This window comes from Pongo pygmaeus, chromosome 5 (assembly GCF_028885625.2).
Source record: "Pongo pygmaeus isolate AG05252 chromosome 5, NHGRI_mPonPyg2-v2.0_pri, whole genome shotgun sequence".
Taxonomy (NCBI): Eukaryota; Metazoa; Chordata; class Mammalia; order Primates; family Hominidae; genus Pongo; species Pongo pygmaeus.
The window spans coordinates 47,743,654-47,768,636 of NC_072378.2; the positions used below are offsets into that span (position 1 = coordinate 47,743,654).

The window sequence follows — 24,983 nt, forward strand, 5'->3', positions numbered from 1 at the left end:
TTTCAATAGACATTTCTCCAAAGAAGCTGTACAAATGGCCAATGGAAATAAAATGCAAGAAACATATGTAATTTTTTATTTTTATTTTTATTTTTTTGACATGGAGTCTCATTTGGAGTGCAGTGGCATGATCTCCGCTCACTACAACCTCCACCTCCTGGGTTCAAGCAATTCCCCTGCCTCAGCCTCCGAGTAGCTGAGATTACAGGCACCTGCTACCATGTCTGGCTAATTTTTGTATTTTTAGTAGAGACAGGGTTTCACCATGTTGGCCAGGCTGCTCGCAAGCTCCTGACCTCACGTGATCTGCCTGCCTCAGCCTCCCAAAGTACTGGGACTACAGGCGAAAAATATATAACTTAAAATTTTCTGGTAGCTGTATTTAAAAAGTAAAAAAGAAACCAATGAAATTGATTTTAATAATGTTTTGTTTAACTCAACACATTCAAAATGTTAATATTTCAACAAATAATATACTAAAATTATTGATAAGATAGTCTACTTTTTTAAATGATAAGTCTTCAAAATCTGGTGTGTTTTACATTTACAGCACATGTCAATTTGGTCAACCCACATTTCAAGTACCCAGTAGCCACATGTGGCTAGTGGTTACCACATTAGATAGCATAGTTCTAGAGCAACCTATGCTTACCTCTGTCATTACACTTACCTCTCAAGATGGTTACTCTTGTTTGCTAGCCTGCCTTCCCTTATACTAAGCCCTCTAAAGGCAAAGACTCTATCTTCACCACTGTTATAGCCTTGGCATCAGCATAGGACCTAGCGCATATATACTTGAGTGTATTTGGTTAGAAGGTAAGTATGCCAACCTTATTCTACTCGAGATGTTCACCTATGATCTTCTTCCTTCCCAGAATATTCAGAAAAACTGGGACTTATTATTTTCAGGAAGAAATACCATCGGCATCTTCTCTAGTTAACAATATTAATCATCACTACTCTCAAGTCATTTTCCACTTTTTATTATGTTGACACAAAATTCTTGTGAGGTTGAAAGAATTGTATTCTCCCTCCTTGAAAGATGAGACTGAGGTCAAAGATGTTAAATTACCTGCTCAATACCTAGTAGTATGCTGATTAAGGTTTTAAAATGAGCTTTTTCTTGGTGGAAGGTATTGAGGAAGCCCTGACTTACAGCAATTTGCCAATATCCATGGTGTAAATACTCCCACCATAGCAAATTTCAAGCAATCCACATTATATCCCTGAACATGAAGTGGGGAAGAGATGAACACAATTGCACGTAGCTCCAGTGTGAGCCAGCTTCAACACATTGCTATATGAGAAAGAGGATTTATGGAAAGGAGGTAGCAACTGACATTTTGAGTACTTGTTAAGTATTGAGTAATCTGTAAGGTGCTTCACCAATGTTATCATATTTGATCATGGTAATAAACCTTTGAGGTAGGTATTCATTATCCCCACTTCACAGCAATGGAAAATAAGACTTGGGTTAGGTAACACGCCCAAGGTTACCTGCTAATACATAGGGTGATCTTTGGCTAAATTAATGGCTAACCCTACTGCCTTCTCCTTTACTTCAACTCTCTCTTTATGTATTTGGGTTCTCCATTCTTGGCCTTGGTAAAAGTCTTATTTATATCTGGACTGTGATTCTATGCTAGCTCCCTCAAGGCTCTGCCCCAAGGGAAGGGTCATACCAGCTTGACAAACCAAAGATTCTTATAGCTTCACTTCCTGCTCTAGAGAACTTTATGTGATCTTGTGGTTTCCACAGAACAGAAACCTAGTGGAGGCTGAAGTGAGAAGCTTTCAAGTGGGCAAAAAATGTTTGTGTGGTGGCTCTGGCTCTAGGGCAACCCTCTGCAAGTTGGTTCCATAGTCAGTGTCGATGTGAGCATGAGACGTGAAATAAGACATCATCATGTGCCCTCTTTCTCTCTAGAATATCAGAAACAATAACTCCTATCAGTTATTGAGTAGTACAATGCAGCACATGGTTTACATACACATCACTCGTTAATTAAAAAAAAAAAAACCTGGAAGGTTTGTATTGTTATTCCTGTTTTAATCTTGGAAATAGGGCTCAGACATTTAAATAACTTGCAAAAAGACTCTCAGCTGATAGTGGCAAATCTAGGATACGAATCTGGGTCCGCCTAACTTCTAGGTACATCGCGTCTCTACCATATTTTCATGAAGCACAGCAGTGAAATCTGTTCTTCCAGCAGCCTCTCTTGGGTTCCTTTTATGCCTTTTGTTCCTGTTGTTCCATGTTCCCTTGCTTGGCTTGGTCTATTTGATGTCTGAATGTTGGGCAAGTGACACCTGGCATGTGGGCAAACAGATAATTAAAAGACAGATTCCACCTTTCCCGTGTTCTCTTTGGTTAGACAAACAGCAACTAATGAAGCTTGCTGACGTCAAAGTTGCAGTCCTGTGGGAGGGTGTGGTGCTCACACACCCATTTCAAAGATCAGCTGGGCAAACAGAAGACTAACGAAAGAACCAGACTTACTCAAAACAAATAGGTGAGAAGAAAAGCCTAACACTTCATCCCATTGCCTCATCATTAGTATCTGTTCATATACATTACCTTTGAGAAAATGGTAATATTCTGTAACTTTATATCTAAAGGTACATTTCAGGGGTTGGTTTTTGTTTTTGTTTAATCCCTGCACTTTGGGAGGTCAAGAAGAAAGGATCGCTAGAGCCTGGCTAGGGCCTTGTAAATTAGATTGACAGAAGACAGATTAACAAGAGAAAAACAATTTATTAGCATATGCATTGTGCTTACATACAGGAGTACCCATAGATGACTAACTGAAAGGATTGGTTCTAATTTGAGATTATCTATCATCTTAGCAGAGGAACAATACATTTTTAGATAACTGACAAGACAAAGGAAAAGGACTTTGCATTTCTAGGGCCAACAGATTGTGGGAAGGCAAATGTATGAGAAAAAGTGGAAGGTTAAAGGCTAATTAGTAAAGTTTGTTATGTAGGTTCCTCTCCTGCCATCTCTAGGCTCATAAAGGTCTAAAGTTTTCTGCGTTGATTAACTTTTATTCTTCATAGTAGAGAGAGAAGGGGGGACATCTATGCAAATTTATGCACTGTTTTTAGAGAAACGAAAGAGAGGTTTTCTTGTATCCGCATCTTCTCAATTGCCTTTGGCTCAAAATAATCCTTGTGCCAAAATGGCATATTTTGGGGTGGTATGTTCTGCTACCCTCCTACAATGGTAACCAGTAACTTCTGTTTTTCCCAATCAACATAAATAGTAAATAATTCAAGGAATCTATTTTTCCAGAATCTTCCTTAAGTCTCCTTGCACTGTTCCATTAATCTTTCCTGTGTTCAGTGATTTGTGGTTGCAAAGTTTGCATAATGAATTAACTGAACCATGTATGGAGGCCTTTAAAACCTGCCATACCTTTGTAGCCAAACTTCTAACTAGTCCTTTAAGTCCTGAGTAACAAATAGTTTGGATGGAAAAAAATAATGGTTGATTAGGCAAAGATACTTATTAATTATTAAAAGGACATTCAGAAAGTAAAACAAAAATGGAAGGTAAGACTCTTGCCCCAGGAAAAGCACATCAGTTAAATCACAAAGAAACATGTAGGAAAAACACATGAATAAGCATCAATCTGGAACTTTGGGCCTGGTGGAAAATATACAATTAAAAAAGACTGAAATTCATTCAGTGCACAAATATTTACCAGGAGATAATTTTATGCCAGTTCCTGCTCTAGACACTGAGGATAAAACAGTGCATTAGATAATGTCCCTGCACTCACTGGTCTTACGTTCTAGTGGGAGACAGAGGCAATACACAAATGATCAAATAACTATATAATGTAATGTTAGGCAAAATGAAGTAGGTAAGGAAATACAATTGGTTGTGGCAAAAATAGCATCTATTTTATATAAGGAAATCAAGAGAAGAGGGGACATTTTGATCAGAGACCTGAATGAAGTACAAAGTATGGGGGAAGAAAGTTATAAGGAGAGTCAAGGCAATACAACGTGATTGGCCTTTCAAGGACCAGACAAAGACAATGAGGACAGAAGGGAATGAATGGGAGGATCCTGGTAGGAGCCCAGATTCTGTAGTCTTTTAGGGTGTGGTAGGAATTCTATCTGAAGGCCATCACACACCAGGAGCCACATATTTCAGAGCTCCCTAAAATATGGCTCCTTTGTATTCCCCTTCCAATTCCTTCAAAAGACATTGCTTTGACACACTCAATCTGAGAGCAGAACAGATGTTTAAAACATGGTCACAGCCTACCATTAATGGAGTTAATTATAGGAGCACCACCAGAGCATTTGGTTTTGAAGTGTGAATTATTATCCTCCCCCACTTTCATATCTCTAAATGCCATACGGGGAGGGAGTGGAACAGAGGAAGAAACCAACTTTGGTGAGCTTTATTTCTGCTCAGAGGGTTTTTACTTCGAGTATCCAATTTGTATTTAGATAATACCCTCATAGTTTATTTATTAGGGGATTTTTAGATTTAGCTTTTAGCAATAATCACTTGATGTATAACATTTCTATTTGAGGAATAAGAAAATTAAGTTTCAGAAAGGCTAGTTACAATGTTCAGTGCCACCTAACAGGACTGGGTAAGGAGATTTCACTACACAGGATCCTGGTTTCCATCTCAGGAGCTCTAGACGACTCTCCAAGACACTGTCACAAGCCATGAGGATCTAAATATGCATCACTAAGGGAGAGGCTGACAATGGGGTTACTTTAGGAAATGCTGATAAAATACTATCTCCCAGAAAATTCACATTAAAACAGTTGATAAAAATACATTAGGGGGATATTTTTCTCTTTGAATATCCACTCTCTCAGATCCAACTTCCCCTTTTGTAATAGATATTTTATAATATCCCTTTCACTACCCTGAAATGAAATTCACAGATAACATAACCTCCTGTTTGTTTGTAAAATGCAGATATGCTCTAGACCCAGATTATTATAAACAGGTTTTTCACCTATGTGAATGTACTCAGGAATATATGACAAGTTGGGGATAACTCGGGAAAGTTGCAGAGGACGTGGGACAATTCTTCAAGCTGGAGTGTCTCACACATCCCAAGGCAAGGAACAACCCAGATCCTTGCCCACTCTGCCGGTAGTGCTCCCCTTCACTGTAACCCCCCAAAGTCCCAAAACTCTCCCCAGGTGGCATTACATTTCACATCAAAGTTCTTTCCTTTTGAACATTAGCATATCTAATCTACGTCAGAAAGTTGGGCCACTTGCCTTTAACCATGTGTTGTGGGTGGAATGGCTGTGCTCAAAAGGCTGTCTGCATCTCAACTCCTAGAACTTGTGTATGTGAGCTTATTTGAAAAGGTCTTTGCAGGAACACAGCATGCCACATAGTGTGTGATGAGCCAAATAAAAACTTGAATACACTGTGACCCCTTTACAAAATCACCCAGACAATGTAAGACAGCTTCCCGCTCTTTGATTTAGCTTTCAAAGTCTGAGTGTCTCCTTTACTGAAGCCAGAACCACGCAGGAGGCTGGAAAATTAATGGTGATGATGATGATGACAATGATGATAATGACCATGATTATACCAATAATATTAAGAATCTCATTTGAAAAAAACCTTTCACAGTTAGTTGGTACACAAGTATCTGGCTTTTGGAATTGGCAGCTGCAAAATTAAGTTACAAGAAATTAATCCAGAATTAGTCCCACTGAATGTATTCATCAATTTGACCACCAAAAGGTACTTGTCTAAATTTAAAAAAGAATTATTTAAAAAAAATTCACAATGTGAGAGGTAATTTTTTGTCTATATTTTTAAAAACATGATGAAACATATTAAGAACAATGCTATGTTTTAAATCATCTCTATAAAAATGAAAATTTCTATGTTTCTACTTTAAAAATTGATATTATGAAGAATTAAAAAACATAATTTAGTTTGTGTTGTCTGTCTTTCTGAGAACAATCTATTTTTAAGTCTGTGTGCTACTTGCTGAACAACTAACTGGGACATTTCACTTTTTTCACATTGGGAAAAAAAGCTGGCTTTTATATTTTTAATATTTAATCTATGTTTTGATGCAGTTCACTTTGCTTTTATATACTATACTGCTAGGCACATTATTACTATTTTGTTCTCCTATTATATATTAGAAATCCTGCCTTCTCGAAACTCTTAGGAAATGTTAATGGCTAAAATAATACAAATTTTTTTGTTAAACATTTTAGCAGAGTTCTTTAAAAATGCGTCATACATTTCCTGCTCTCTTATACAAATATTCTGAATCTGTTTAATCCACTCTTATGAACGACTGTAATACAGTGATGCTCTCAAGGGTTGGTGGAGGAGGTATTGAAGTTTATTGATCACGAAGAGGATGAATATGCTGACATTAATTTGTTCTCCAACATACCAGGCATAGTTCTATATCGCAACCTTTACACTGGCTCTCCTCTCTGCAAGGCTCTTACATCAGCTGTCCACGTGACTCACTCCCTGATGTCCTGCAAACCTTTGCAGCCTGCCTCCTCCCCACTACCACACACACACACGCACACACAAACACACGCGTGCACACACACGCACACATCCACTCCCTAACACTCCAACTCCTCTTATTCTGCTTTACTTGACATTTCATTTTTATATCATTTATTTTTATATCATATATCAAGTAAATTAGCATACTAATTTACTTATGCATTATTGTTTATTGTGTGTTTACCTTACTTTCTGCCATAAGCTTCATGAGGGGAGGACATCTAGGTTGGCTGTATTCACCAATGTATTCCCAGCACTTAGATCAGAGCCTGAAAAATAGGAAGAGCTTAAAAAATACTTGTTGGATTGAATGAATGAATGACAGCTTCCCTACAACATATAAGAGAAAGCTTTTCTGGTTAAATAGCAGGTATAAACTTTTACTTTAGGATCATAGAATTGGGTCTATATCATGTAAGTAATGAAGAACTAAAGAAGGTCATTAAACTTGATGAGGGCTCTGAATTGTAAGGATTAATCTATAATCTATAGGCAGTATAGGGAATAAATTTGAAGGGGTCACAGAGGGGCCATTAGCTTTGATATTATCTGCAAATACCCCCAGATTAATCTTCCTTAAGCACAGATATAAGAAAATGGTATTGATTTAAAATGTGAAGGAAAAGATGAGAGTAGAGAGTAGGCGAGATAAGAACCTTGGAAAATGCCTGCCTTTAAGGGGCTGGAGGACTAGGAGTCAGCAAAACAGTATTGAGAAAGAACTAAAATGTGGGATAAAAAACAAGTTCATGGATTCTAAGGGTGGAAAGTGTTTTCAAGAAAGAAGATGTGGCCAACACATGGAATTCAAACTCTTCAGGAATGTGGAGGAGGGTTATTTACAGGTTGGTAGGAGACAGTGACAAAGCTGGAAAGAAGGTGATCTAACATCCTGGACTTCAAGGAAAGAATGATGATAGAATAACAAGATAGATGTGAGTGCAGCAATAATCTAGAAATAGCACTGAAGAATAACAAAAATAAGAACTTATTTTCTAGATTCAGAGGTTTAGGGAAAAAGAATAAAGAAGCAATCACTACTTGAGAGCATCGTAAGAAGAAATAAGGTTTTAAATGATACAAAGAAATAGAAGGAAGAGGAGCAATAGAGACAGATCAGGTCAAAGTGTAAAGAAATTTCTTGACAATAGTATGACAGTGGCAGAGATTACAGTGCAAACAGGTGGTATTCACTCAGTAACTTATCTTTTAGTCAAATCAACGTAACTTAACCTTACTGTATGACTTTAGTTAATATATGCCAGCAGAGAACATTTAGTACACAAATTAATAGCATCTGTTCATCTTTCTATTATCAGGTTAACTAAATGTTACAAATCATCTTTGACCATTGCATTGTTTCCCAAATTTGAGTCATCTGCATGCCACCATCACAATTTTTACTGTAGTTAATGTTTTTTAATGGTTTCCCCAATAAGCAGACCCTGGAAAAGGATTTAGGTGCAAGTAGTTTATTTGGGAAGTGATCCAAGGAAAGCCCAGAGAAAAGTGAGGCAATAAGATAGGGAAAAGAAGGAAGCAAACTCAGGACAGTTCAATGAACAAGTTATTGATGTGGGCAACTGGAGTTCATTCCTACTAGAGACTTTTGGGAAATAGTGTAGGCCACGCCTCAGGATTGTCCCACCTGAGGAGAAAAAGAGTTGGGATATTTATCTGCCAACTTGATCTGTTATTAGTTGTGGGCTTTACCAACTGTCTCCAGTCAAAAAGGCCTGCCACTCATGGCACTGATGAAAAACAATCTTTAAAGTACACCAAGAAAAAAAGACCCCGTGAGTCTAGAATTCTATATATACCAAATTCTATCTATATACCAAAAAGATCTTTTAAAAATTAAGAAGAAATAAAGACTTTCTCACATACAAAAGCTGAAAAAACTTATCACTAAAAAAAAAAACACAAAAAATATTAATAGAATTGCTTCACACAAAAGAAAAATGACTCCAGATGAAAATTTGCATTGAAACAATGAAATGAGGAGCATCAGAAATGGTAAATATGTGAATAAATATACATTTTTTCTAATTCTTAATCTCTTAAAAAGAGACTGCTTAAAACAAAGTAATAATACACAGCTTATACTACACGTAGAAGTAAATTGTATATAACAATTATAAATGACAATTATCTTATAAACGTATAATAATAATGCATAGTCTATAACCTATGTAGATAATATTTACTGTATATATTACAAATTATATAACAAGAATGTATATTATAAATTTTATAATCAAAATGTATAGCTTAAAATATATGTAGAGGTAAGTTATATGACAAAAATAGCACCAAAAGCATGACAGGGAAATGGAAGTATACTCTTACAAGATTCTTATGCTACACTTGAATAGTGTAATATTGTTTGAAGGGATATTGTAATTATCTAAAAATGTTTATTGTCAATCTTAAACCATTAACTAAAACAAGTAGACTTAATAAGCCAAAAGTAGAAATAAAATGGAATACTTACAAAAGGATATTAAATTAATCCAACATAAAGTTAAAAAAAAGAGATAACTAAATGGAACAAAAAACAGATAGGACAAATAAAAAAATTAATAGCCCTCTGATGAATATAAACCCCTCAGTATCAATAATTATATTAAATAAAATGGTCCAACTCCAAATAAGAAACAGAGAAAATCCAGTTTAATTTTTAAAATCAAGATATAACTACATGCTGTCTACAAGGAACATTAAATATAAAGACACAGGTGCCCAGCATGGTGGCTCATGCCTGTAATCTCAGCATTTTGGGAGGCTGAGGTGGGCAGATCTCTTGAGCTCAGAGTTTGAGCCCAGGCTGGACAACATGGCGAAACCCCATCTCTACAAAAAATACAAAAATTAGCCAGGCACGGTGGCAGGTGTCTGTAGTCCCAGCTACTGAGGAGGCTAAGGTAGGAGAATCACTTGAGCCTGGGAGGCAGAAATTACAGTGAGCTGAGATCCTTCCATTGCACTCCAGCCTAGGCAACAGGAATGAAACCCTGTCTCAAAAAAATAGAAATAAAAATAAAGACACAGGTTACAAGAAAATGGAAAAAGATATTTCATGTACACATTAATCAAAAGAAATCTAAATAAACTATATTAATATCAGAAAAAAGGTTTCAGTGCAAAAAATATCACTAAGTATAAAGTTCATTTCATAAAAATGAAGTCTTTAGTTTATTGAGAAGACATAACAATCTTAAATATGTATGCACCTAGTAACACATAAAACAATAGAAGAAACAGTAAGGAGAAATAAATAAATTGATAATTGTTGTTGGAGATTTCAGGATAGAAAGGATACCAGTAAAGATATGAAGACTTAAATAACACTATCAACAAAATTGACTAACTGACTTTACATCCAAGAATGCAGAATACATATTCTTTTCACAAACACATGGAATGTTTACCAAGAGAGACTATATATGAGTCATAAAATAAATCTCCACAAATTTAAAAGGATTGAAATTATACAAAGTATGTTTGTATTCATCCATTCTTGCATTGCTGTAAAGAAATGCCCGAGACTGGGTAATTTATAAAGAAAAGAGGTTTAATTGGCTCGCTGTTCCTCAGGCTGTACAGGAAGTATGGCAGCATCTGCTCAGCTTCAGTCAGTCATAGTGGAAGGCAAAGGGGAAGCCGGTACTTCACACAGCTGGAGCAGAAGAAAGGGTCACGGGGAGGAGATGCTACACACTTTTAAACAACCAGATCTCATAATAACTCACTCTTGCCAACACCAAGGAGGATGATGTGAAACCATGAGAAACTGCCCCCATGATTCAGCCACCTCCCACCAGGCCCCACCTCCAACACTAGCGATTACAATTCAACATGAAATTTGGGTGGGGACACTGATCCAAACCACATTATTATTCTTTAACCATTACAAAATTAAATTAGAAATTAATGACAGAATAATACCTTCAAATTTCTCAAATATTTCAAAATTAAACAACACACTTCTAAATAATCAAATAGTGCACCAAAGAATAAGTCACAGTGGATATTAGCGTACATTTTTAAATGAATCTAAAAGAAAACATAACATATCAACAATTGTGAGATATACCTAAACTAATGTTTAAAGAAAAAAATTTAGCGTTAAAGGCCTATATTAGAAAAGAAGATCTCAAATTAATTATCCAAGCTTCCACTTAAGAGACAAGATAAAAAAGAGCAAATAACCTCCCATCAAAAAAGCAAAAAAAAGAAAATAATGAAGATAAGACAAAAATCAATGAAATAACAAACAGAACAGTACAGAAAATCAATGAGACAAAAAGACAGCTCTTTGGGAACTTTAATAAAATTGATAAATTTTAAGCTTGAGTGATCAGGAATAAAACAGAAGATATAAATTATTAATATTAAGAAAGTGAGAGGGGGCCAGGCACAGTGGCTCACGCCTGTTATCCCAGCAATTTGGGAGGCCGAGACAGGCAGGTTGCTTGAGCTCAGGAGTTTGAGACCAGCCTGGGCAACATGGTGAAACCGCACCTCTAAAAAAAAAAGAAAAAAAAACAACAACAACAAAAATTAGCCAGGGCATGGTGGCATGTGTCAGTAGTCCCAGCTCTTAAGGAGGCTGAGGTGGGAAGACCATTTGAGCCAGGGAGGCAAAGATTGCAGTGAGCACTCTAGCCTGGGCAACTGAGTGAGACCCTATCTTAAAAAAAGAGAAAGTGAGAGGGAACACAACTATAGATCCTACAGATTTTAAAAGGATAACAAAGGGAATCTTACATGCAACTTTTATGGCAATGAATTTCACAGCTTTGATTAAATGGGCAGATTCCTTGGAAGTTACAAACTACCAAAGCTCACTCAAGAGGAAACAGATAACATAAATAGCTCTTTATTAAAGAAACTATAAATGTTTTAACCACAACAATGATAAGTATTTGAGGTAATGAATATGTTAATAGCTTGATTTAATTATTTCACATTATATTATTAAACCATAACATCACTTTGTACATCATAAACACATACAACTATAATTTGTCAATTTACAGAAAAAGAAATTCTATTTGCACTTAAAGACTTTTCTAAAACAAATCTTCAGGTTTAAATGGCTTTATTTGTGAACTCTACCAAGTATTTAAGGAAGAAATTATACTAATTCTACACAAACTCTTCCAATAAATAAAAGGCAGGAAATGGCCGGGCTCAGTGGCTCACGCCTGTAATCCCAGCACTTTGGGAGGCCAAGGCAGGCAGATCACAAGGTCAGGAGTTCAAGACCACCCTGGCTAACACGATGAAACCCCGTCTCTACCAACAATACAAAAAATTAGTCGGGCATGGTGGCAGGCACCTGTAGCCACAGCTACTCGGGAGGCTGAGGCAGGAGAATGGCGTGAACCTGGGAGGCGGAGCTTGCAGTGAGCCAAGATGGTGCCACTGCACTCCAGCCTGAGCGAGAGTGCGAGACCCCGTCTCAAAAAAAAAAAAAAAAAAAAAAAGGCAGGAAACACTTCCCAACTTATTCTATGTGGCCAGCAATTTTCTGATAACAAAATAAGATACAGATATTTTATATATACATACAGATATAAAATACAGATATGTTATATATATATATAAACTACAGATCAACATTTCCCATAAACAAGTTGCAAAAATCCTTAACAAGTTTTACCATATCAAATCCAACAATACAAAAAAAGAATAATAATATCACCAAATGGAATTTATTCCAAGAATGTAAGGCTAGCTTAATATTGAAAAGCAATGAATGTGATTTATCACATTAACAGACTGATAAAGAAAAACTAGGTGGGGTGGCCTGAGGCCATGGGCATGTAGGCCATGCCCAGACCACAGTTCCACATGTATATTATTCTCCCAGTCCATAATGCTGAACTGTGATTGGATGAGTGTTTGAGGTCTGTTTTGCAACAGGACTTTGAAGGCACCATGGAGCTCTCTATTTTTGATGATGCCAGTGAGAACAAATCTGGGACTACCACTGAAACATGGAGGGTCAAGTTAGGTTCCACTATCCTTGTGGTCACTGGAAGCTATGATTCTCCTTCTCCCTGAGGAATTCAGTATTCTAAAAAGGAAGCAATTGCACAGAGCTTGGGGTCTTAACTGGGCTTTTTGGATCTGGTCCTTTAAGTTACTGCAAAATTTTATTTTATTTTTTCCTGTTTTTATTTATCTTTATTTGATTTATTTGAGATAGAATCTGGCTCTGTTGCCCAGGCTAGAGTGCAGTGGTATGATCTCAGCTCATTGCAACCTCCACTTTCCAGGATCAAGCCATCCTTCCACCTCAGCCTCTTAAGTAGCTGGCACTACAGGTGCACACCACTGCACCTGGCTATTTTTTTTTAAGTTTTTGTAGAGATGAGCTTATGCCATGTTGCCCAGACTGGTCTCGAACTCCTAAGCGCAAGCAATCCACCCACCTTGGCCTCCCAAGGTATTGGGATTACAGGCGTGAGCCACTGCCTGTCCATTGGCAAAATTTTAGAATCAACTTATCAAGCCTGCTTGGATTTTTATTGGGACTGCATTGAATCTATAAATCCATTTGAGAATCTTAATATTTAAACTTCTAATCCATAAACATGGTATATCTCTCTGTGTATTTAGATCTTAAATTCCTCCCTGGAATGTTCTGCAGTTTTTAGAGTATAGGCCTCTTCAACACAAATTTAAACAAAATTCATTCATAAGTATTTCATAGATTCTGGTGTCATCGAAAAGTGGTATTAAAAATTAATTTCCCAATTTTAGTGTTACTTAAAAAAGAAAAACTGCATAATCATACCCAGAGAGGCAGAAAAACATTTCATAAATTCAACACCATGACAAAAACTGTTGGCAAACTAGAAATAGAGCCTACCACCAATATTTTACATAATGGTAAAAGTTTGAATGCTTCCCACCAAAGATCAAGAATAAGGTAAGGATGTCCACTTTCACCACCTTTACTCAACATTATACTGAAAGTTCTAGATAGTGTCATCGAGGTAGAAAAGGCAATAAAAGTTATGAGTTGAATCATAACGGAAAAGTTACTAATTTTTCTGAGCCTTAGTTTCCTCAGTATAAAATAGGATAACAACAGTACCTACCTAATAAAATTGTTGTGAGGATTAAGAGATGATAGTTGTGATACCACACCCATATTAACAGTTGACAAATGTTACCTATTAGTGTTATTAATAACTCATGCTGATATATGCTACTTTGTATTAATTATTTCCAATAACATTAACTGAATTCCTACTACATTCCAGGCCTTGAACTAGATGCTGGAGGTGCAGGCATGAGCAAAATAGATGTGGTTACAGCATTTATTAAGATTGTAAGCTATCAAGCAAAAAGTACACAGTTCAAAAATTAATTGCAAGGCAAAAATAGATGCATGAGATTACATCTAACTAAAAACAAGAATTGTTTTCTTGCACAGCCAGTGAAATATTCAACAGAGTGAAGAGACAACCTGCAGAATAAGAGGAAATATTTGCAACCCTAGATCTGATAAAGGGTTACTATCCAAAATATATAATGACTCAAACAAATCAATAATAAGAAAAGAAATAACCTGATTAAAAAAAGATATACAAATGGATCTTGGTCCCACACTTGCCATGTGACACACCTGCTCCCCCTTTACATGACCTTCTGATCCCCCTTTACATGACTTCTTCCCCCTTTACATGGGGCCTACTCCCCCTTTACATGGCCTTCTGCCATGAGTAAAAGCTGTGTGGGTCTCACCAAAAGTTGAGCAGATGCTGGTCCCATGCTTGTACAGCCTGTGGAACCATAAGCCAAATAAACGTCTTTTCTTTATAAATTACCCAGCCTCAGGTATTTTCTTTATAGCAAGACATAAAATTGGTACTAAGCAGTAGAGTATTGCTATAAAAATATCTGAAAATGTGGGAGCAGCTTTGGAACTGGGTAATGGGCATAGGTTGAAAGAGTTTGGAGGGTTCAGAAGAAAACAGGAGAAGTTTGGAACTTCTCAGAGACTTGTTAAATAGTTGTGACCAAAATGCTGATAGAAATATGGACAGTGAAGCCCAGGCTGAGGACATGTCAGATGGAAATTAGGAACTTATTGGAGACTAAAGCAAAAGTCACCCTTGTTACGCCTTAGCAAATAATTTGGCTGCATTGTAAATCCCTAGGGGTCTGTGGAAAGCTGAGCTTAAGAGTGATGACCTAAAGTATCTGGTGAAAGAAATTTCTAAACAGCAAAGTGTTCAAGAGTTGGCATGGCTGCATCTATGAGCAGATGTGGGAGTAAAAGAATGACTTAAAGTTGGAACTTATTATCAAAAATGAAGCTTAGTGTAAAAGTTTGGAAAAATTGCAACTTGGCCATGTGGTAGAAAAGGAAAGATTTTCAGGAGAGGAATTCAAGAGCACTGTACAGCAACCACTTACTAGAGAGATTTGCATGACTAAATGGGAGCCAAGGGCTAATAGTCAAGACAATGGGAAAAAGGCATTTTAGAAATCTTCAAGGTAGCCCTTCCCATCACAGGCCCAGAGGCCTAGGAGGAAAGAATGGTTACAGAGGCCAGGCCTCAGGCTTGCTGCCCTGCTCAGCCTCAGAACATTGCTCCCTATATTCCCGCTGTTCCAGCTACAATAGCTCAAAGAGCCCAAGGTAAATCATGGGCTGCTGCTTAGGATCCTAATGGCACAAGCTGTTAGTCTTGGCGGTCCAAGTGCTATTAATCCTGCAGGTACACAGAATAAAAGAGTGAAGGAGGCATGACAGCTTCTATCTAGATTTCAGATGATGTATGGGAAAGTCTGGGTGCCCTCTGTGGTGGGCAGAGAATCCTACCACAGGGAAGAATCCCCACAGAGAGACTCTACTAGGACAGTACTGGAGGGAACTGTAGAGTTGGAGCCCACATACAGAGTGCCCACTGGGGCGCTGCTTAGTGGAGTTGTGGGAATAGGGCCACAACTCTCCAGACCCCAAAATGGTAGAGCCACTGGCAGCATTCACCCTGAGCCTGGATAAGCTGAAGGCATTGAACTTCAACAGCGAGAGCAGTCACGAGGGCTGCATCCTGCAAAGCCACAAGGCCTTGAGAGCCCCCTGCTTGCACCAGTGTGCCCAGCATGTGGGATATGGAGTCAAGGATTATTCTAGAGCTTTAAGATTTAATGTCTGCTCTGCTGGGTTTCAGACTTGTGTGGGATCTGTTGCCCCTTTCTTTTGGCCAATTTCTTCCTTTTGGAATGGGAATGTTTACCCATTGCCTGTGCCACCATTGTATCTTGAATGTAAATAACTTATATTGATTTTACAGGCTCATAGGTCAAAGAAACTTGCCTTGAGTCTCAGATGAAACTTTAGACTTTGGACTTTGGATGCTGGAATGAGTTAAGAATTTCGGAGACTATTGGGAAGGGAGAATTGTGTTTTGCAATATGAAAAGGACATAAGATTTTGGGGGGGCAGGGGCAAATAGTATAGTTTGGATGTTTGTCCCCTCCAAGTTTCATGTGAAATGTGATTTCCAGTGTTGGATATGGGGCCTAGTGGGAGGTGTTTAGGTCACGGAAGCAGATCCCACTTGAATGCCTTGGTGCTGTGAGTGCAGTAATGAGTTCACACAAGATCTGGTTATTTAAAGGAGGCTGGCACCTCCTCTTCTCTGTCTTGGTCTTGCTCTTGCCATGTGACACGCCTGCTCCCTCTTCATCTCCTGCCATGAGTAAAAGCTTCCTGGGCCTCACCAGAAGCCAAGTAGTTGCTGGTGCCATGAACCAACAGCCTGTAGAACCACAAACCAAATAAACCCCTTTTCTTTATAAATTAAGTAAAAAATAAGACATACTGATGGCCAACAGGTATATGGAAAACATGCTCAAAATTACTAATCATTAGGGAAATGAACATGAAAACCACAATGAGATATCACTTCATACCTGTTAGAATGACTATTATCAAAAAGGCAGAAGAAGCTGGGCATGGTGGCTCAGGCCTGTAATCATAGCACTTTGGGAGGCAGAGGTAGACAGATTACTTGAGCCTGGGAGTTCAAGACCAGTCTAGGTAACATGGTGAAACCCCATCTGTACAAAAAATTAAAAAATTATCCAAGCATGGTGGTGCACATCTGCAGTCCCAGCTACTTGGAAGGCTGATGTGGGAGGATTGATTGAGCTAGGGAGGTCAAGGCTAAAGCGAGCCACGATCGTGCCACTACACTTCAGCCTGGGCAACAGAGGAAGACACTGTCTTTAAAAAAGAGACAGAAGATAATAAATGTTGTCAAGGATATGGAGGAAAGAGAATCCTTGCACACTGTTGGTGGGAATGAAAATTGGTATAGGCATTATGGAAAACAGTATAGAGGTTCATCGAAAAATTAAAAATAGAACTACCATGTGATCCAGCAATCCCACTACTGGGTATATATAACAGGAAATGAAATCAGTATATCATGGAGATATCTGCATTTCCAAGTTCATTGCAGCAGTATTTTCAATAGCCAAGACAAGATATGGAATAAATTTAAATGCCATCAATGAATGAATGAAGAAAATGTGGTATACATATATATTAATACACACACACACAGAGGAATGCTGGAGGACATTATGCTAAGTGAAATAAGCCAGGCACAGAAACAGAAATACTATACAATCTCACTTATATGCGGAATCTAAAAAAGTTGAACTCATAAAAATAGGGAGTAGAATAGAGATTAACAGGGGTTGGGGCAGGGGATGGTGATGGCTGGGGAGATGTTGGTCAGAGGGTACAAAATTTCAGTTACACAAGAGGAGTAAGTTCAAGAGATCTACTGTACAATGTGGTGACTATAGTTACTAACAATTTGTTGTATCCTCAACTGTTGCCAAGAGAGCACATTTTAAGTGTTCTCACCACAAAGACAAGATATGTGAGGTAATATGTACATAAATTAGCTTGAGTTTGCCATTGCACAATGCACACATATATTTTCAAAAGTATATAACTAATACATATGATTTTAATTTGCCAATTTAAATAAAGTTTTTTAAGGAATTAATTACAACCAACTTTTATACAAATAATAAAATGGGAAATAAAAATAAGCAGAGATGGAAAAACCAGCAGTTTTTTAAGTCTGTTCCTGTACTGCTGAGATTTTCTGCATGTGTGAGAAATTCTGAGAGAGGGCCTTAAAGCTAACATTCCATGAACATTATGAATATATACACAAAGGGTTGATATGTTACCATAAAGCTTCATAGACATTGCTACCCTCTAATATCCATTGTCTGATACCCATTGTCTCATTCTGTTCAACTGCTATTATAAATAATCATGGACTGGGTGACTTATAAACGACAGAAATTTATTTCTCTTCTTTTTTTTTTAAGACTGAGTCTCGCTGTCACCCAGGCTGGAGTGCAGTGGTGCGATCTCGGCTCACTGCACGCTTCGCCTCCCAGGTTCACACCATTCTCCTGCCTCAGCCTCCCGAGTAGCTGGGACCACAGGTGCCTGCCACCATGCCTGGCTAATTTTTTATATTTTTAGTAGAGACAGGGTTTCACCATGTTAGCCAGGATGGTCTTGATCTCCTGACCTCGTGATCCGCCTGTCTCAGCCTCCCGAAGTGCTGGGATTACAGGCGTGAGACACCTCACCCAGACAGAAATGTATTTCTTACAATACCATTCTACTCTCTATTTTTATAACAGGCCAGAATGTCCAAGATCAGTTTGCCAGCACAGGTGGGTTCTGGTGAGGGCCTGCTTCCTTCATAGACAGAAATATTTCACCGAAACCTCACACTGCAGAAGGAACTATTACGTAGCTAGCTCTCCAGGGTCTCTTTTATAAGGGCACTAATCCCTTCCATGAGTGCTCCATCCTTATGACCTAACCACCTTCCAAATGCCCCACCTCCTATACCACCACTTGGGGGTTAAAATTCCAACACATGAATATAGACGAGAACAAACATTCAGACCATAACATCTATTCCCCTGGCATTTTTGTTTGTTTGTTTGTTTGTTTTTTAGTAACAGAACCCTCATACTATTTGGAGCTAACTCTCTTTTGACTTATTTTATGTAGAAGAGTAACTAGTTTTTAACTTTTTAAAATTACAGCGATTTGAGGTCTCATTTGTGTACAGATAAACTGATACATACTGTAGTGCATGCTGTGATGATGCACACTCCAACATACCCCTTTAGGACTGATGAACTTACTTACTCCACCAGCTGCTGAGAGCATGGCCCACAGAGAGCCCTCAGCTTGCAGCTCTCTTACATACCTGCCTTCTGCTGAAGAGAGTTGCCTCATGCCTGCTCATGCCCTATTTCTAAGATAGTCTACACCCAATCACTGATTGACAGGGAACAGTAACATCTGGTCCCTTGTTCCAGCTTGGTACAACTCTGAAGGGCCACCTCAGTTTCAGAGCTATTTTTGGGCTTAGTTCAGGCTTTTGTTGAAACTGCATTATAGTCCAACTTCTTCTGCTTAATCTTACTTCCTTTTTTTTTTCCTTCCACTATTGTTGATCCCCAAAAGCACTCCCTAATAAACTTCCTGCACACTAATATCCTCCTCAGATCTTAGGGAAAGCAACCTGTAACATAGACATAAAGACCTTTTCACCCACAAAAATTAATAGGTGGGTGAAATAGGATTGAAAGGGTGTCAAATGAACCAATTTCTTAAACATTTTTGTTTAAAAAAAAGTAATAAATTTCAGGCAGAAATTTTCCTACTGCAACTAACAAAACAACCATGTATGCTGAGCAAATATATATTTACTATATATTGGACACTGTAGTGGTTTTCAACCAAAGGTTGTACCACCCTGATGAAGACCTTTGGAAATTTGTAAGGGTATTTGAGGGGTGGAACTGGTCACCATGACTGGCAGGTATTACTGGTGTTTAGTGTTGCGGTCCAGAGATGGTAAATATCCAGGAATGGCCAATAGAGTCCCAACAGTGAAGGACGTTTCTTCACTGAAGAGGATACAAAGAGGTGTAAGACATAGTCTCCTCTTTCTGCTCTTACTTAGCTTATTTTCTAATCATGGGAAAAGAAAAAAATACTAAATATGATAAATATATCAAGATCATGTAACAGCATCTACTGATAGCCAAATGGTTTGTGTAGACAGTAAATGCAAAAATGCTTCACAGAGTGAAATGATTGCAATGAATAGGGGTGCAGGGGAAGAGCTGCAAGATTCTAAAAATGAACGGAAGAATGAATTTTTAGGACTTTCATTCTGAGAATTTTGTGTCTCCTTTTAACAAATTATATATAACTCTGCTAGTAAGTGGTGAAGGCAAGATTTAAGCTCAGGGCTATCTAATTCCAAAGCCCATCCATGCCCTTTCTGCTCCTCTCTGTTGCCTTTATTTATGATATTTTACTATCTAAAACTCCCACATTCACTTACCAGTAAACCTGCCTGCCTCCCTTTGCTAAATTGAGAAGTAATTGATCGCTGGAGCAGACCCTATTCATTTATGTTGGCCATGCAGGGGATGGCAGAGGCTAGTTCTCCCTAGAACACATTGGCAGGAAATGTTCAGCTGTCAACCTGGACACTGACACTCACCAAATGCTGTCTCTGTGATCTCTGGAGCCCTTGATCTCATAGATATCATGGTGCTGGGAGGATGGTCACTTGGGAAGCAGGCATGTTCTTCCTCACGGCTAGAAATCGAAGTTACTGTGGTTCCTCTAGATTTCAGATTCCTGCATTGTTATCCCCTTAAATTTAAGATAAATGGGTCAGACACAGTGGCTCATGTCTATAATTCCTTTGAAACCAGACAGGTCCCTAATTCCCCTCACAGGATGTGCAACAGGAGTGTGGCTTGCCTGTTCAGTAGCCCTGCTGCTCAAACCTCTTGCAAGACGGGGAACATGCAGATCAGCAGGTATACAGGCCAGAAGAGCGCTTTGGGCTCCAGCCCCGCAGTAGAGTCTAAAGGTGGTTTCCTGCAACCCCAGTGTTACAAAGCTCTTTTAGCTTTGCTCTCCACAGATGGCTTTAGTGTTAATCAGCTCAATGGACCCTCTGCCTTTTTGCAAGGGCAGAGGGCCAGCGTGACAGCTTTCTGTATCCCGGGCTTTTGTCCAGCCTCCCGGAAAAATCGGGTCACTCACGAACTCGAAGTATGAATGCGAAGTTTTATTGAGTGGTGGAAGTGGAGGTGGAGGTGACTTCCAGCAGCATAAATGGGGAGTCAGAAGCAGGGGATGGAGCGGGAAAATGATCCTCCCCTGGGGTCGGGCCGCCCAGCAAACAGAATCCTTTCGGACTGCCCCCAGCCTTATTCCTTTTGGCGTTCAGATGTTCCTCCTCTTCTCCCTTTCTGCCCCGTCATTCCTCCATCCATCTGCTGGTCTGCAGACTTGCTTGTCAGTTTCTGGAGCCTGAGGTATATATGGATGCAGGTTAGGGGTCACGGTGGGTGAAAAGGCAACTTTTTGGGCACGAAACAGAAATGTCTGTTCTCATTTAGAACCATGGGTATCCAAGCTTGAGGGTGGGGCCTTTGCCAGGGAACCACCTTCTTCTACCCAGTATTTCTGTACCTCCTATCTGTATCACCATCACTTTGGGAGGTAGAAGCAGGAGGATTGCTTGAGGCTAAGAGTTCAAGACCAGCCAGGGCTATAAAGCGAGACCCCATCTCTACAAAAAAAAATTTTTTTTAATTAACTGGGCATGATGGCATGAGCCTGTAGTCCCAGCTACACTGCAGGCTTAGGCAGGAGGGTCGCTGAAGCCCAGGAATTCACCTCTACAGTAAGCCATGATCACACCACTGTACTCCAGCCTGGGTAACAGTATGACAGTGAGACCCTGCCTTTAAAAAAAAAAAAAAAAAAAAAAGAGTTGTTAGAAAAACCAGAAAAGACCAAAGATGTCTGCGAGTGGGAGTATAGCATACCATCATTGCCGTATTTTTAGGTTGCTAATTTAATGCCAGAAAGGTTATTTCCTCTTAAGCTATGTTGCTTACACTGAAGGTCCCATGACACCAGGAAAACAGTCATGGTTTGGTTAAGCTCCTGGAGAAACAGGAATCTTTTGCCATGGATGTGGTTTGCTTGAATTGGAAGTTTTGGAGTAAATAAAATAAAGACAGACCTGCATATGAAAATAGCTATCAAGTATTACTAAACTGTACTAAATCTTTCAACCAAGGTTTAAGGATAGAAACCAAAATTTGGCCTTTTCTTCGTTCATTCTCACTAAATTTTTACGATCCCAATTTTTTTTTGCCCCCGTTCTCTTTTCTCCTTACATTCCAAAGAGAAGCATTTAACCCTTTGTTCTCACTCACTTGACTCAATTCCTAGGGTCTTGTCTGTTCATCACTCAGCATTGTGGATTTTTTGTTTGTTTATTTGTTTTGTAGAGTAAAGACCTAGATTTTATAGAGCAGTGGAGATTACCTGGACCTCAGTCTTTCCCCTCTTAGTAAGCAGTAGCTGTACTGAAATAAAGTGCCCCTTTTCATGAGCCTCTACCTTAGCCCTTTCTTGTTTTTCCTTCACATGACAGTAGTTTAGGAGCCAGCAGACACCCAGTGCCCACCAATCCAGCAGCCTGAAACATATGAGCTTATCTTTCCTCTTAGTGAATTTCCCGGCAGTGTGCCACTTTGGAGAGAATCAAATGGCTTCTCTTGCCTTAGGTTTCCAGATGCCATTAAGAGTTTATTCATCATATAAATACTATGGTTTTCTTTGCTGATGAGATTAGTCCTAACAGCCTGCTTTCACATATCAACAGAAATAGTTACTGTTTTAGAGAACTTGCCCCAGGAACAAATTCAAACTAACACCAAGACACAGCCTTTTACAAGATTGTTGAAGTAAAATTTAACAAGGTATTTTTTTTTAAGTAAGCTGTCAGGGGTTTCTCACACTTTGCTGGCAGTAGAGAGAATGAACTCAGGCAATCTGCAGAAATATTAGGTAATACTTGTTTTGAATCTTAAATCTGCATACATACACAAGCATTACCCAATACTTCTGCAGATTCCCTGAGTTCATTCTCTCTACTGCCATCCACCCACATGTGCTTCCAGATTACAGAATGTCTAGCCCTTTTAGCAGTTTCCACACAAATGTCATTCATACGCAAGAATTTCGTGAGTCCAATAACTGCAGCAGAGGCCCCATCATGAACTGAACAATTTTCTATTATTTCATAGGACATTCCTTAACACCCCCACCAACCATTCTCCCTACCTTTTCTGCCTGAGAGCAATAGACATACTTTCTCCCTGTTATCTGCCTGTACTCCTTTATCCAGATCCTGAAAGCCCATCTTCTCAACAATTACATGTTCCTCCCTAGAAGGAAACTTGTACCAGCTGCCATTATCTTAGCCCCCCATCAACCGACCACCAACTTTGAAAAGAGGGGAGTAGAGCCTGAGAAAGGGCAGCAGAAGAGATAGGGCCAACCATGGAAGGGCTGGAAGAGAGTGATATAGAATCATCTGAAAATGGGACTCTGCAGAGAGGACAGGCAATGATGGGGCAGCTCAGTAGGAGATGGCTATATTAACCAGGGCTGTTAGGTCACAAGAGACAGGCACCTAATCCAAACCAGTTTAAGGGTGGAAAGGAAATGTATTGGCTCTGTTATCTGGGAAGGATATTGTGGAAACTCATGGGACTGAAAGGTAAGCTGCAGGAACCACGCCTCAGGGCCTATAGAGAGGGACTTCTTGACATTAGGATTTGTTCTGTCTCCCTCCATCACCCATTTCTGTTTGTTTCTTCTTGGTTTCATTCCACACGTGGGCTGTTTCACATGGTGGAGAACATGGCTTAGGGGTGTCCTAGCTGTGAGCCCATACACAAAGAGGACTTCTTTTACATATGGCCATACACAAATTTCAAATAAGACTGATTGCCCTGCTTATGTCATATCACCATTGCTGCATATGAAGAGAGGGAAGTCCCACCGGAATACCAAGAAAAAGGGAACAATTACACAGAAATCACGAGTGATATTACCTGAAGAAGAAGGATGAGAAAGTATGATAGGCAAACCAAACAAGCGATAGCTATTGCCAACCTACTGAAAGACCACAGGCTGCCTGAGAGCTAAGAAGAGTATGCTAAAAGAGGGTGATGAGGACGAGGCATATGCCAAAAATTCTGTAGATGCCACAACTCTCCTTGGCCAGATGTGTGACAATGGCAGAAAATTTGAAGAGTTGATTGGCTATTTTTGTGTTGCCCATGCAGAAGAGGTCAAGGAATTATTAGCTGGTAACATCGTGAGCAGCCAAAGCTTGGGTGAGGATTTAAGAGTGGGAAACAAATAATCCACAGAGGCTGGACTCAACCTGGAAACCACTCTTTTCCAGCCCAAAAGACCCAGGGACCCCTAGGTATGGTGGCACATGCCTGTAGTTCCGGCTACTAAGGAGGCTGAAGGGGAAGGATCACTTGAGCCCAGGAGTTCAAGGCTGCAGTGAGCTAGGATCACACCGCTGCACTCCAGTCTGGACAACAGGGCAAGACTCAAGCTCAAACAGAAAAAAAAAAAAGAAAGAAGACAAAGAAAAAGATTCAGGAACTTTTACAACTCCCTCCACTGGAAGAAATTTGCTATGTGCCCAGGGACAAGCTTAGAGTTCAGAGTAATGAAAAGAGATGCAGGGAAAAGCACATAAATGACACCCTTTCCCAGATAGGTGGCTGTCTCCTGCATTTGGCAGACCAAAGGGAAAACGCAGAAACATCTAACGTATTAGCAATTCACAAATCTCTGCAGTAGCCATAGTCTAGGACTGAGTACAGTTAATAGACTGTAAGTTTTAATTTTGCCTAGTCCAGATGGAGAGATTTAGGTTTAGCTGCAAATAATATTGAAAATTTCTGACAGCAAAACAGGACCATTAAAAGGAAAAAGGTATGGGTCAAAGGACAACGTAAGACTCCAAAGAGGTAGATAAGCAAATTATTTAATCTGAAAGAAAGAAGTCATTCAGGTTAGAAAGACAAGGTGGGTTGATTCATCTTAGCATATTTCAACTGCCTTAATTAATAAAGGCACTCAGTAAGTAATTTTTTTTTTTTTTTTTTTTTGAGATAGAGTCTGACTCTGTCACCCAGGCTGGAGTGCAGTGGTGTGATCTCGGCTCAATGCAACCTCTGCCTCCCGGGTTCAAGCGATACTCCTGCCTCAGCCTCCTGAGTAGCTGGGCTTACAAGCATGTGCCATCACACTCGGCTAACTTTTGTGTTTTTAGTAGAGATGGGGTTTCATCAAGTTGGTCAGGCTGGTCTCGAACTTCTGACTTCATGATCCACCCACCTCAGCCTCCCAAAGGGCTGGGATTACGGGTGTGAGTCACCACTCCCGGCCCCAACAAGTAATTTTTTAAATGAATGAGTACTGTCTCTTTTTGTA

The 24,983-nt window shown here is 39.2% G+C and overlaps 1 long non-coding RNA gene across 2 annotated transcripts in view; it reads right to left on the reverse strand.

Annotated features, from left to right (window-relative positions):
• Positions 1-20,749: 20,749 nt before the first annotated feature.
• Positions 20,750-24,983, reverse strand: part of LOC129038868 (uncharacterized) — an 84,507-nt gene continuing 80,273 nt past the window's right edge. For both annotated transcript variants that reach the window (XR_008503246.2, XR_008503247.2), the window contains exon 4: positions 20,750-20,972. This is a non-coding gene — a long non-coding RNA (uncharacterized LOC129038868). The remainder of the gene's footprint in view (positions 20,973-24,983) is intronic.